Below are 14,794 nucleotides of genomic sequence, written 5' to 3' on the forward strand. Positions count from 1 at the left end.
CGGGTTATTTGTTTAGCTTTCTGACCGTCATTCTAATCCGGGTGAGTGTTTGTAGCTGTGCGCTGCTTTACCTGCTATCTGATCCTCCATATGTCTTTTTCACTGCAGTGAGCCTCGATATAGCCAAACTCCGTCAAGCATGGCATTGTTTTTATGTCGTATTAGCTTCGTTGTGTTGATGCATTTTGACGTGCTTCAATTTTCCGCCGCAACACGCAAACTATAACATTCACTCAGTGTGTTATAGTTCCACACCGCTTAGGATTTGTTGCTGCGCGTTTGTGCAGTGTGAAGGAAAGAGGAAACCAGCTGCACAGGCAGGCTGCGAAATGAGATGCAGGTGATCGGTATCGGCAACAAGAGCCAATGATCGCCAATCACCGATCATGCACTTTTCATGAAAATCGGCCGATTATGATCGGTGACCAATCGATCGGCACACCTCTAGAAATCACCCATGTTACCCATCGACTAAAGGGAAATAACGCTTCCCACTTTAAGGTATAACTGTCAAGCTTATACAGTTATAAGCTTAAAATAAAAATCAACTTGATCTTGGACTCTCCTCCAAGAGGAGAGTCTTTGATTTGATGCTTTGATTCTCAAATCAAAGCATAAGATTTGAGAATCTTATGCTTGTGTCGATGTTTTAATATATGAACAGGGAAGGCAGAGGATATGTACTCTGACCCAATAGAGGTATTGTAATTCTGTGTTGACTAGCCAAAACCAGGACAGCCAGTTTGGAGAATGAGCTTGAAGCTGACAGCAGTCCATCATGGGATTATGGTTACCCACTCATAAAAGCTCCATTCATTGGCCCTCATTATTGCTTATGGTTTTCATGTAAGCCTAATCTCAGATGATTAATTAAACATAAAGACTACAATTTCAAAGTCTGATGAAGCGAAAAAGCACCACATATAAGTCTTCACAATGAATGCCACAAAGGAGGGGAAATGCTTCTGAAAAGCAGCCTGGAGGCTGGGATTAGAACACAACAAGTGGAACACAGTCACTAGGACATAATCAGAACAAGGCACTCTCTTTGTTGCTTTTTTTGCCTTCTTTTTGGTTTTGAGATATTCAAGCACAAAGAAATGGCAAACAACATGGGAGGACTGGAAGTAGAGATCATTGGATTTTTCCGTTGGTGGTTCTGGTTCTGAGTTTCTTATCTTCTTGGCTTCTACTTTGAGTGTTTTCAAGAATTATAAGTAGGGTCAGTATTTTTACTTGTTAATTTTGATTGATTAATTACATAGCTTTTAAGTAGGGATGCTCCGATCAGGTTTTTTGCTGCCGATTCCGATACCGATCACCCATGAGGCTGATCTTTTCCGACCAGGGGCGCGGTAATGGGGTGAAAAGTGATGATAATTCTAGGGGTCCTGACCAGCAGGGGGCCCTCCACAATTCAGTTATTTATATTTTGTTCATAGAAATATAATTTAAAAAGTCGGATCCGTTTTGCTCTTGCCCCCCCCCCCTCTAGATCTGCATGAAATGGTCTCTGCTTGGAGCTCTTGAGAGTGATGCTGTATGCGGCTGCAGTCAGTAGAAGCTGCGGCCACGAACGACTGTGCCAGTTACTATGCTGTTAAGAAAAGTTGTAAAATCAGGTTTTCAAAAACAAAATAGAGAGAGGGAGAGAGAGAAAAAGGCAAGAGTGTTAATTTATAACCCAGTTTTTCTCCAAGAGAGGTGAGTAGACTGTGTGAGATGATCAACAATTTAGCATAGTTAGCTTAGCTACAAACTACTGTTTGCCTCCATTTCACTAGCATTTAATGAATTAAGTAAATAAATTACCAACATATTCATATATTTAACTTGTTCCCTGTGCCTTTTACCACTTAACAACAGAGGAGTCAGTCAGCAGCAGCTCTAACCCACGTCCCTCCTGACCCATCCTCTCCTGAGTGAAATTAAAGCTGAAGTATGTCACAAAAATCTATTTCCTCTGCTTTCTCCCATGGTTCTCTAGAAACAACCAGTCAGTGGCAGCAGAATTTTAGTGCTGTCAATCACAATCTCATGTGGTGCTGCTCATCCTTTCTCCCCCTTGATTTGTGTCATGCTGCAGCTAGCATAGCACAGAGCTGTGCATATTCAAACTGTGAATGATCAGTTTAGTTAGCATAGCTACCAATGATGGTAGATAAACGGTTTCTTGTAAATGATAAGTTGTTTCTCGTAAATGATAAGTTGTTTCTCCCCCATTAGCACATTTAGCAGTGAGTGAATGAAGTTGATTGACAGTGCTAAGAGCATCCTACTAGTTCTGATTGGTTGTTTTGGTCAGAACGGTGCATTACTTTAACCATTAATAGTAATTCAGGAAGGAAATGGAGGAGATTTTCACAGATTATCCATCTCATAACAAACTGCTATGACATCGTGACAGCTTTAACAATTATGGAGAAAACATTTTTTTATTAAAGTTATGTACTGCAGCTTGAACAACTACATAGCATTTTTGAGAAGTCTGGATTGCTTTATGTGTATTTTGCACGTTGCTTTTGACTGTTGCTCATGGGGAGAGACATTTCAGTGATCTAAAACTAATAGAAAAATTTTAAGCAACCTACTTGCATACTGGATGTGGACTATTGAATGTTAAATTCATGAGCAGTAAATATTGTGCTAATTATCAGAATTGAACCAAAGAAAGCAAGGCAGATGCAAGCCTTTAAAATTGTGACGCTTTTTATGGGTCAAATAGACTCAAAAAATTGTAACAGCAGCTATGCACGGGGGCCCAATCTAATTTTTTGTCAGGGGGCCCACGATTTCTGGCGGCACCCCTGTTGCCGATCACCGATCTTTGCCGATCGCCTGGATTGACTGTTAATTTTTCACTTTAGGTAGAAAGCTGAACTGGCAAAATTAAAAAATTATCTGGCAATAAATAAAACATGCAAAATACTTGCAGGCACAATACAGCAGCTATTCAGTCAAAAGGACAACTGAAAAACCTGCAATCAGTACAATATTTAACAGTAAGGCCCTCAGTTCCATAAATTATTAGTCAAATAAATCTGCCTATATCAAATAATGTCAAGTAATAAAGGAGACATTCATTCAAAGTCAAATACATTAAAATAAATAATCCTAAATTACTATATTATAACTTCCTGGTAGCATGGCTAGCTGATTAATGCTGTTTCTAATGGAGTTTATGCCACGGACTTCCGTTTTAGCACGTCCACATTTTTTTGCCACATAGAATGGTTCCGGTGTACAGGCAACAGTATGTTAACAATGGCTCCTTAGTCTCTGCAGGATGATGATGCTTATAGAATTATTCAGACGTCCTGAAACGCTCCAACAGCAAAGGATTTAAGCTGGGTGTGTCAAACTTCACAATTACTTTGAAGGTAAGTCAATAAATCGTTTGTATTCACCATAATGCCTCATATGTCTGACAGGGACACGCTTACAAAGATGCTAAGTGTTTCGATTATCTGTGCAGTGTGCAATCTACATATCTATGCTATATAGTGACATACATCTATATAAACATATACAGATCCTTCTATATTGTGCCCAAGCTATCAGTCGAAGCTGAAGTTAGCTTCCGAACGTAGCATCTAATTCGGAAAATAGCTAAAGGGCTCACTATCTTGAGCTTTTTTAATGTGTTGTACTTTAAAAACAACACCTAGATATTTCAAACTTAACTAGATTATTCTGTACTAATAGCATAATAAATAAAACATTTGTGAAACCTTCCAATTGATTGTGTGAAATTTGTAAAATGTCAATAATAGATTCCAGAACGTTTTTTGCATCTGGAACGCATTAGATCTGAATTATCAAATTGGCATTATTTGTTATTTTAACTTTCTGCTTTCTTTCTCTCTTTTTTTTTATTTTTATTATAGCTGGAGTTGGACAGTTCTGTTTGGTGGCTTCCTGGAGGGAGAGATTAGCTGAGCTAACGCTGCCATCAACTTTTCTCCTGCTATCAACTTTTTTACTTTTCTTTATATAGAAAGTACTTCTATCAGTTGCTCTTTTTCCATTTTGTATACATTATTTGCTCTATTTTATTATTATTATTTTTCTTTTCATTTTTACCTTAATGCTTACCTGGTCAGTTGAGGTGGCAATATACATCCTCTTGATTACTGACAAAATGTCAGAACCACGTGGACTGAGCTGGTTATGTCAGATTTGAATCTTTCTCATTAAAACGACTTCTTGTAATTTTAAGACATTGTTAAAAAATGTCATCTTTATTCTGCTGTAACAATGACTACAATCTTGCAATTAAAACATCTTGTATCCTGACTGTAATGCTCCCTTATACAACTCACAGAAATGATTGAAATTAAGGCACTTTTTGAAAGTATTTTCTGTGATTTTTTTTATAGAAATTGAGGGCAGGAGGAATCGATTAAAATCAAATCTGGTATGAAAAAAAATCTTGCAAGTGATATCCAGCCTTATTCAGTATATTAAATTATATGACTAACTACATATGACCTAATATTCAAATTTCTTTGCTGGCATTACCTAAAAGTGTTGCATTTTAATGTCTCACTTGAATTCCTGATCTTCATGCAAATACTTGATATAATGTAAACACTGAGAAAAGGGGAAAAAAAGGTTTGTGAAATGTAGAGTATTACAAATGAAATTCAATTTTATTGTAAGTACAAACAGGATTGCAAAATGAACAGTGAATATATAATATACTTCCTAGCTCAGACATCAGACTTGTTTGTCATTACTGGTGATGAAAACTCGTCAGGAGAGGAAGACCGGCTCAGCACCGTCCAGGATGACAGTCAGGGTAGCCAACAAAGTCTGCAGGTAGATTTTTGCATATCTGGTGCTCCGGTTTCAAGATCACAGTTTAACCAAGTAAATAAAAAGTTAGTCCATGTTGTGATCTGGCAAACCGTGGACTGATGGATGGCGTCAGCTGGTACAAGTGCTTGGATCCAATGGATAGGTAATCGGCACAACGATCATGGCTCAGAAACACATCACAAGGTGTTACGTTGCAAACCTGAAAAATTAAAAACAAAAAAACTAAGTGTTCATATTTAGCTGCACAACGTAATCAAAACTAATAAACACTCGGCCCTTTTTGAGAGTTTTGCTTGAAAATAAATTGACAATATCACAATTAAATTAAATGTTTATGTGAAATAGTTCTGGTATCACAAAGAAACTGCAAAAAAATTTTCAGAGGTGTAACAATACTGAAGTTATTGAGTAAGAGTTAACTAAAATGCATGTTAAAATCTGAATACTCTTGAAAGTATGTAGCTGAAATTAATTTAAACTACTAGCAGGCAAAGCACAGTGTTTGCTCATTACCAACAGTAATACAAATTTTTTTTATAAAAGTCCAGGCAAACCTAAATTTACCATTTTAAAATCAAAAAGCAGCAGGAGCATGTAACTTCATAGCATCATTTTCTAAGCAGAATCTCAGAGAAAAAAAAAGAAAAATTACGTCTGTGTAACGCAAGAACAGATTATAGCAGCCAAGTGGAGAAATTCAACGTGGATTATAATTATGAAACAGCAAAGGTAGATGTCATATCTTTGGGATTTGGGAAATACGTTATTTCTACCATTTGTACCACTTGTTCTGTGGATTTTTCATGTGGATCGGTGTCACTTAAACGGCTGTAAAGCGAAGGTTTTGGAAGGTTTGGATCGGGCTGAAGCGTTGCTGCCCTCGGTTGTTCTTAAATTACCTTTTCAGTATCGGAGGGGCGCTCCGACTGCATGTTAAATGTATTTAAGGAGTTGCCTAAAAATAATTTCATACTCCGTATAACACAAAGGCATCAACACTCACATATTTGACTTACCTTGTGCCGAATCGCTGCTTCTGTTCTCAGCCTGTTCTCGTAGCAGTGGATTTCCTCCTGCATTATTTTCCTCCAACAAATTATTCCACTGAGCAAAGCGCGTACAGCTCCCTTTTAACCTCCATCTTCCCATTTCTGATGCTGGATCTTCAATATCCTCAAGCTTTGAAATAGCAAGCAGCTACAAACCGTGTGTTAGCTGTAGTGGCTAAGTTTTGGCTACAGTCCACTGTCACCTTGATATCAACAGAAAAATGAAAAAAAAACTAAGCACTGGATGGTACCGGCTAATTACTGGACACCATGGTACCCAACAAAACTCAGTTGTTGTACCAGTAGCTCGAAGATATTTTAAGTTTTGCATCTTGTTCATGGTACAGATCTTGCAGCGTTGGCTAAAAACAATAGGAGCAAGCAGGACACGGAACCAATCTATGTGGCATAAATTTAAACGGAAATACGTCACCACCTCTTGTGGCATATACGGCTGTTTCTGACTGAGCGGAGTAATTCTGCAGAACACAGGAGGCAGAAGAGATACTGTTTTTTTCAGACATTATCTGTTTTATGTTAGGACGGCGAAAGTTTTAATACATATCTAAATTTTTTTTTTTTTTTGCTTAAGTTATGTGCATTAAGCAGACGTTCGGTGTGAGAGTTCACTGTTGGGTGGAGGTTGAGCGGCGCTCTGTCTGTGAAATATTACTGCCAGTAGCGCGTAGCGGCGGTCCAAGAGCGAGAGCAGAACCAGCGTCTTACACTGCCAGCTCGAAGACTTGAATTATTTTTCGGTTTATTTGTTTAGCTTTCTGACCGTGATGCTAATGAATTGAGCGCTGCTTTACCAGAACACCGGCTGCTCCGGATGTCCTTTTGTTCCTGCATTAAGCTTTGATATAGCCCAACACCATCAAGTGCTTGTTTTTTAAATGCCATATTAGATTCGTTGTGTTGATGCATTTTGTATTAATGTAATGTATTAATGTATTTTACATAAATGTCAGGAAAATAGTGAAACGAAAGTCCATTTTCCATCTTTTTACCATTTTAGTAGTGTGATTGGACATTACATTCAATAACGCAGCAAGTTCGTACGAAAGCTAAATTATATTACGTAACTTGGATTTAAAAAAATCTGCGAGACTGTCGTTTTTGTCAATTATGTTTATGGACCCCAAAGATGGCGCTGATATCCCTCCATCTACAGCAATTTAAAGTTCTATAAGTCATTGCTCTCCCTATACATTGCTATGGGCAGCCCCCAATAAATGTTTTTACTGTTGAGCTTATATTTCTATTTATTCAATAAATTAACAGCAAAAATGTTTTTTTAAATTGAAAATGTTGCCTAATTTGTCAATATATAGTTGAACTGAAATGCAATTAATCACCATTACTTACAGAAATTGAAATTCGCAAATAAAACAGAAAAATGTGTTGCAGACTCTTTAATACAATTGGTTTAAAATAGAAGAGAAAATTAAGAAATTACCAAATTATCCCAATTAAATTTTTTATATTTCTTGAAAACCATTCGAGTTGTACTTAATTCAAAATGATAGGGGATCATTGCTGTAGATATTAAATTTATAGAACAAAACCATCTTGTCGTATTTGAGCTGCTGATTGTTCCATGTCTTCAATAGTTGGCAGAAAATACCAGTTGAAAATGTTCCAAGAAAACACAGCCTCTGATAGCAAAGTAAGAGAACAATGACAAGCAGAGCTACACTATAAGAGATGCAGGGTCGCATGCATAACACGCCGTCAGCTCGGAGAAGCGCTGAGCGTACCAGATAACATTGACCACACCACAGGTTTATCCTCCTGTCCTGACTCTCCAGGTTAATTATCCGTGCACAGCGCCGAACCGTAGATCACGCCAGCTACATTTTCCCTTGATGATACCCTGACCTGTTAAATAAGAAATAAACCTTGATTCTAGTAATCAGCACTTCTTATCTTTTTCTTTAGTGGAAGGAATCAGGCTCCTCTCTGAACCACTCACAGGTACGCTAAAAAATAAATCTGGTGAATTAATATATGTATATCGCCAGAGAGTAGGCAATGGGATGAATATTTCATGTAACCAAACACACTGTGTAAAATTGTGCCCCTTCCAGCTGTCATCGATGACAGACATGAAAGAGGAGGGCTCTGGTACGGTTGAGGTGCGGCACCCCCTACTCCGCCTGCAGCACCAGGAGCACCGATCCTCCTTGTAATTGCTTCCAGCGCTGGAGCCTGAGCTGAACATGAATTAGGGCCTGAGCAATTGCTAGGCACTGTGCCTTTGAGACATACATGCCTCACCTTCGAGGTTGACTTCCCTCACAGACAGCACCAGCACTCCTGTCAGGAGATGGACAATTTAGTCTGATAGTGCAGGTAAGTTGACGCTCACTGTTGGCAGAGAGGATTCTCTAATCTCTAAAACCCATCTGATACTCCATATTTTATCCGACAAGATGGATTACAACCTACAATTACATTCCTGCGGCTGATAAGAGATGTATCTGTTGCAGGATGAAAACAGTAAAGCAGCAGACCTTTCAAATATTCAACCAGAGAACGTGTTTATTTCTCGATTTGACTGAGGTGGAGTGCATCTTTGGGTCTGCTGTGTTCCATATCAGGTCTGTCTGTGCTGCCTGTGGCTACCAACAAAGAGCACTTTGTTTCTTTCTTGCTTCCAACTCTCGAGCCCCACACACTGCAACTGGGACAGTAAAAGGGAACCCGCCCCATTGACTTGAACAATGACGCTGCAAGGCAAGCATACACCTGGGCAGGCAGATATACAACAGGACCCTGTAAAAATACACTTCTACATTGTGGAAGTTCTTTCTACAATAGAAGCAGCAGAGCTGATGAGTGTACTTTTAGAGCAACCCTGGAAGCAAAACTGTTACAGGTTACAAAACACTTGAGACAGTGGGATGGAGGTTCCACTTCCAGTGGGCCAAAACCCTTAAGATAGTTCCACAGCTACGATGGAATGCTTTTAAATTGCGGTCTGCAACTTCAGCCTACAAGAACCATTTGCTCACATTTGGCCACATTACAGTTACAAACTTGAATGTATTTTATAGGAATGAAATGCATACAAAGCACATAATACAGCTACATTTACAGCTGAATTTAATGGATGAATTACCTCCTCCAGACATTGCTTGGTGCAGCAGAGGCCTAATTGGCGTTTTCGAGAAGGGCTGTTGAGGAACATATTCTTTGTTCCCTTTGAGTGTTACAACGTGGCACTCTTACAGTTTCTAAAAAGACAACTGGTTTTGTATATTTTACTCCTTAAAACATCTACGTGAGGGGCAGGAGAAAGTCCAGGTGTCCCCTCCTGGAAACCCTTAGAGTTGGAACTCCCAGTCAGCTGAATCCTGACTGAGAATCTGTATGACTGCAGCTACAACCGATGTTCTGTTTGCTACCGTGTTGAAATCCAAATGATTAAACAGATGATTAAAAGGGATGAAAAAGGGTCCATGAAATGCGGCAGGTTGGAGCTGCATATTAAGTGGTGCTGCCTGGCATGGAACGGGCTGAGAGATGCTCGACACTTTGCTTGTCCAATTACTGGCTCTGGTTCAAATGTGCTTTGGTGAGAAGCATTTGACCTACTTCTGGACACAAAGCGCTACTGGCCTGAATTCAGAGGGGGGAGGCAGGAGTCCACGTGTGATGACAAGTACTATTAGAGGTTGTTGTCTTTGGCCTAGAAATTAAATTTAGGCTTCCTCTGCTCACCTGATGGGTGATAATGAACTTTGGAGGACCCATCTGCTTTTGGGCACCTCCACCTGCTGGTTTAAATTGGACACCCCATAAAAGGAAGACAAAAGAACTCACGGTGTCCTCCATTTCACATGGTCTTAATGTTTAACATCACCAAGCACCAGCTTAAGAAGTTTTCTGTTGGTGGCATGTTTACTAGGAGATTTTTTGCTTTCTTCTGTGACAATATAGGCCAAATTGAAAGTTGCTTTTGAAGCAAACCGAAAAAAACCATCAAACAGAATACAAATATCAAATTAGGAGTAAACTACAGAGCTGTTTTCTGGGATTCCCTCAAAGGCAGATGTCTGCACAGAGACACTAAAAAACAGCAGTGAGGAAACAAAACACTTAGCTCCATACATGCATTTCCATACCTTATTAATATTCATAACGAGGGGAATCTCTCCATATGAGAAAGAGGGGGTGTTTGTTAAAGTCCATCAGAAACAGCCAACAAGTTTTCCATCCACCTTCCATCGATTACAGAATCCACTGATAAGCACTACCAGGTCTCTGATTTAAATGTCACTCTAATGCGATTTTAATCACGCAGATTTAACTCTCATCACTCATTTTAATCTGTTGGCAGGCGTGTTTACGCTCAGTCGTTGACGCCTGTAATAACGAGCTGTTTCCTCAAGTGTGCAGTTTGATTCAGGAGGGCTCAGGTAATTTAATCATGAAAACATCTTAGGGGGCTGGGAGGGTGGAGTTTACCTGTAAACATATTTTGACTTTTGAGAGTATTTTGTATCACACTATGAAATGTGTGATAAATTCACAGCACAACAGAAAATCTGCTGAATTGGACATCTACATGTGTGCAAACCTGGACACCGCTATCCAGTGCAGATTAACCACAAAGCAGTGAATCTCAACATTGTGTCTTACCTCAGGCCGCTCTAAAAGCCCGCTCTTGTTGCTGATAGAGAGATGTCTCATCCGTCCTGCAGTGTTGGTGAGTTCTCATTATGTGAGCCAATAATGAACACACCCGTGTTATGGGCAGTAATCTAACTGTTTCTATTTACTGACTTGCTTATGTAAATGAAAAGCAAACGTCTTTCTTCAATTAACAAAAAAATGTACTAAAAAAAATACTAATAAATATTAATATATAGATAAAATATTTTAATAAAAAATGTTCTTCAAATATTGTATTCTTGAGAAGAGGGACAAAACAGGTCTTATGGATAAAGCACAAAATTTGAATAAAATATACACAAAATATAATCTTTTTCAAATATCTGACTAAACTAACCTGGGCCATGTGAGAACAATTTATGTTTTCCTGGTGTTTACTGAATATTTTTTATTTTAAACTTTGTAGTAGGTGCATCATGGTGTCTGTAAAATCCCTTGTCCTGGAACAGAACTCGATACATTATAATAGTTATAATAAAGGAATACTAAGATAATATATTATGACAATTAAGTATAAGTATTCAAATAAGTAGTTATAAAAGTATCAATAAATTGAATTAAAAATCATTTTTATATATTTTAAAACTCCATTGGAATTTGTCCCAAGTTTTTGTCAACACCGTCAGACATAACATTTTTTAAAACAATCAGGCATTATTGGGGGGCATCAGAACTTCTGAAGACCCCATGACCTCTTCCTTTCTCTTCCTTTGCCAAGAGGGCTAGGCAGCTCTGGTTAGCATGTGTTCTTTAGTTTTTCTTCTGTTTTATTCGTAAGTTGCTCGTCACAACCATGATGTGTCAACTCCATAACTGACAACTTACAAAACTTTGGTGAAATTTTGTGAAATAAATGTTGCATCTTGGAGCCTGCACCTTAGCGTCTTTACATTTCCAAAACATTATTTGTCATATTTGAATACATAAGCTTTTTGTCCCTCTTCTCAAGAATCACTGATTTGTGTTATGCAAATCTGACTTGATATTTACCAATCGCTGAACCAAAGCTAATACTTCCCCAGCATCAGTCAGAATCATTTCACCAGGTTAAAAAACAGTGCAGCAGTACAAGAGAAACCTAGACAATCACAGTAAAACATAGTCAGAGAGAGAGCACAGTGGTATACGCCATATGAGGGCATAAAAGTTCAGAAAAGGGGAGGCGTGGCCATTAATTCTAATGTAAATAGGCTTTACACAGTCACATTCGTTTTTGTACATCAAGTTCAAGACGTAAAAGAAAAATGGTCATATTTTATACAGTTATTTTGGTATTTTTATTCTTTGTGTTAATGTACATTAATTAACCAGTTTTCTACACATTGTTCTAACTAGTTTAACAGGTAAACATTGCACTTTGAATATTTATATAAATTGAGTCATATTTATTCATCTGTACTAATCACCTAGCTGTGTTTTGCAGACCATTACTGTTTACAAAGAGCCTGCAAATATTGTATCCAAACAGCCTTGGTATGATTCAGTGCATCTGTGGATCTGTTAATGATCCACAGTATCAAACCAGACTCCCAATCCAGGATTTTCTTTAATGCTCTGTAGTGGACTCTCAACAAATTCTAACCTCTGCTACCTGCTGTTGTTGTACTGTCCTTAAGTTTTGACATACAGACTTTGCAGTTTCATTTTCTGCAGCCAGTTTTAATCAGCCTTCAAAGCAAAGCACTAAGTTTGTAGAGTAACAGTCATTTTTTTCTGGAAGGTTTTCTCCCACATGTTTAACTAGGAACACCAATAAATCTGTTAGGAGCCAAATTCTCAACAACTTGGCTCCTAAGTTGTTGAGAAAACATGCCAACATTAGCATGAGTTCACCTGTTAGAGCAGCATATTAAGACTAATTTTTGGACATTACTCACACCAAAACACAGAGGAGATACTGGAGAAACATGAACAGAATTGGTCATTGACTGAAACCTTCTAATGATGAATTATTGTGTTATTTTACTACTCCCATGTTTTCAAGCATGACATTGATTTTACTAATTAAAAAAAATAAAGGTGTGGGTGCATATTGGTGCATAAATCTAAATGGATGGAATAAAGATGTAGTCCCAATAGAAAGTATTCACCCCCTTGGATGTTGTTTTCCTTTTATTGCTTTTATAAATTAATTATGATCAACAATTTGGGCTTGTTACATAATAGTAGACAAAAAATCCTTTATTGTCAAAGTAAAACTGATTTCTACTAAATAAGGACAACTAAAAAATATATATAACCAAAAATTAGTGCCTGAATAAATATGATTCCCCTTTAAAGTGACTTACCCCAATTAACACAGGTCGGATGGAGTTCACCAGAGTGTAGTGAGTGATTGTGTCTCATAAGAACATTTATTATCCAGCAACACAGCGACTTGAAGCATTCAGCTAAAGCTACACAGAAATTGTTTCAAGACAACAAGGTGGATGTTCTGTAGTGACCTAGTCAAAACTGACACCTCAATTCAATATACAATTTGTGGCAGAACTTTAACAGGGTTGTTCAAAGAATGGTTCTATGCAAACTGACAGAACCTGAACAGCTTTGCAAAGATCAATGGAGGAAAACTGAAATGACCAAAAGTAGGTCTTCTAAATACTTACTTGAAGAGGGTAAAAAAAAACATTTTTTGAAAAATGTTTTTTTTTTTTAAGCATTATTGATTCGTTAAAAACAGTAAGGGTAAAACAACCCAGGGGGTGAATACTTCCTGCGAGCAATTATTGTTTTTACCTATTTCTAAGTATGTTCTAAACATTTATAGCATTAACAGATTTTGTCATTGTTATTCAGATATTTAGCTTGATTTCAGAATAACAAATGAACTTGCTTCTTGATTTGCAACCTCATACTGTTCATTTCTACTGTGAAAAAAATACACCCAAGAGTGGTTCATATAGGCAGATATGAACCACTCTGTCTAGAAACAGTACTACTGGAAACAGTGGAAAGCCGTTTATAGGAAGAGAGAATCGCTTCCCCTGCTTAGCCGAATGATCTGAATCTCAGAAAAGAGACGAAATTCCCATCACTCTAGAGGAATATAACATAGCACAATTTCTTGTCATTACCAGTCATAAAAAATAAAATAAAATACATTTACGTCGGAACAATATCATAAATTTTTTCTAAATGTCAACTTTAGAGTTACTGTAATTTACGGGGAGAAATTATAAAAGATACTAGCTGGCACGTTATTTTTTTTTTTACACACTTTTACACTGAAGTCATGGAAATATTAAAAAAGGAGTCCAGAAAAACCGTTTCCCAAAATACGACTCACCATCTCAGTTTCCCCCTTTTTTAACAAATGATCATAGCCCACACCTGCTAGTATGGAACAAACGCAGGTGCTTCGCCCACTCTAGTGGTGGTACGAAATACCTCGGTGTTCCAACCGGCGACATTCACATGCTATAAAATCAACAGCTCTCAACAAGGAGAATTTTAGACAGTACTAGAAACTCACCCTCAGGTGCAACTCATGCCGCAGCCCTTCTTTCCAAAGTTGATTTGCATCCACCGCCGGAAGAAAGAGATTGGAGGTGTAACCGGTAAAAAAATGTAGAGCCTCTTAGTTTCGCTGTTGGTCTTAACCGGAGCAGTTCCGTTTCTCCTCCTCCTTCTCTTCCCTCTCTACCTTTCCTGGATGCGGCTGCTCCTTCCGTTTCTACTCCTCCTCTTGCCTCCTCACGCGCCTCCGCGAGACTTGATGGGGGAAGAAAAAAAAGTAATAGGGGTCTCTTCCTCCTCCTTCAACAAAGACGGACTCAGAAGAAAAGCAGGGACCCTATCGCAGTCAATAGGTTTCACAAAACCCCATGGCAACGCAGTAACAACTTCCCCGCGTTGTGACCGGGTTAAAGCACCCCCACCTCTTTCTGTCCAGACCCCCCAAAAACTGTGACTGACATTATTCCCAGGCTTCACAGAGAGCAGGGTGGAGGCGGAGAGGAGAAACGGGGACTAAACTCTGCTGGTGAGGATGTTGTTCAAACATGAGTCAAAATCGTTTCAATTTATTACATCAGTAAGCAGTTTAATGCGTTTCCCTGCACAGAATTTAACGAATTTCCGTGCTTCAAACTAGAGTAACAGCAGCTTATGTGACACTAATCCACATGATGGCTTTTGATTATAGTGCTTTATAAAAGTATTTATATCCCTTTCAACTTTTTCCACATTGTGCCATTGAATGTATTTTGCAAGGTTTTCATATGTTTGACCAAGACAACATAAAA

General features: G+C 38.3%; 1 protein-coding gene across 6 annotated transcripts in view; it reads right to left on the minus strand.

Annotated features, from left to right (window-relative positions):
- The window catches only part of chl1b (cell adhesion molecule L1-like b), a 140,853-nt gene extending 126,514 nt beyond the window's left edge, over positions 1 to 14,339 (minus strand). For 2 of the 6 annotated variants that reach the window (XM_017304928.1, XM_017304925.1), the window contains exon 1: positions 14,023 to 14,247. The gene's annotated coding sequence lies outside the window, so the exon portion shown is untranslated. Of the gene's footprint in view, positions 1 to 14,022 lie in introns of all 6 variants that reach the window. The other 4 variants (XM_017304927.1, XM_008410607.2, XM_017304929.1 and 1 more) reach the window with 4 other exon arrangements.
- Positions 14,340 to 14,794: the final 455 nt, after the last annotated feature.

This window comes from Poecilia reticulata, linkage group LG5, assembly GCF_000633615.1.
Source record: "Poecilia reticulata strain Guanapo linkage group LG5, Guppy_female_1.0+MT, whole genome shotgun sequence".
NCBI lineage: Eukaryota > Metazoa > Chordata > Actinopteri > Cyprinodontiformes > Poeciliidae > Poecilia > Poecilia reticulata.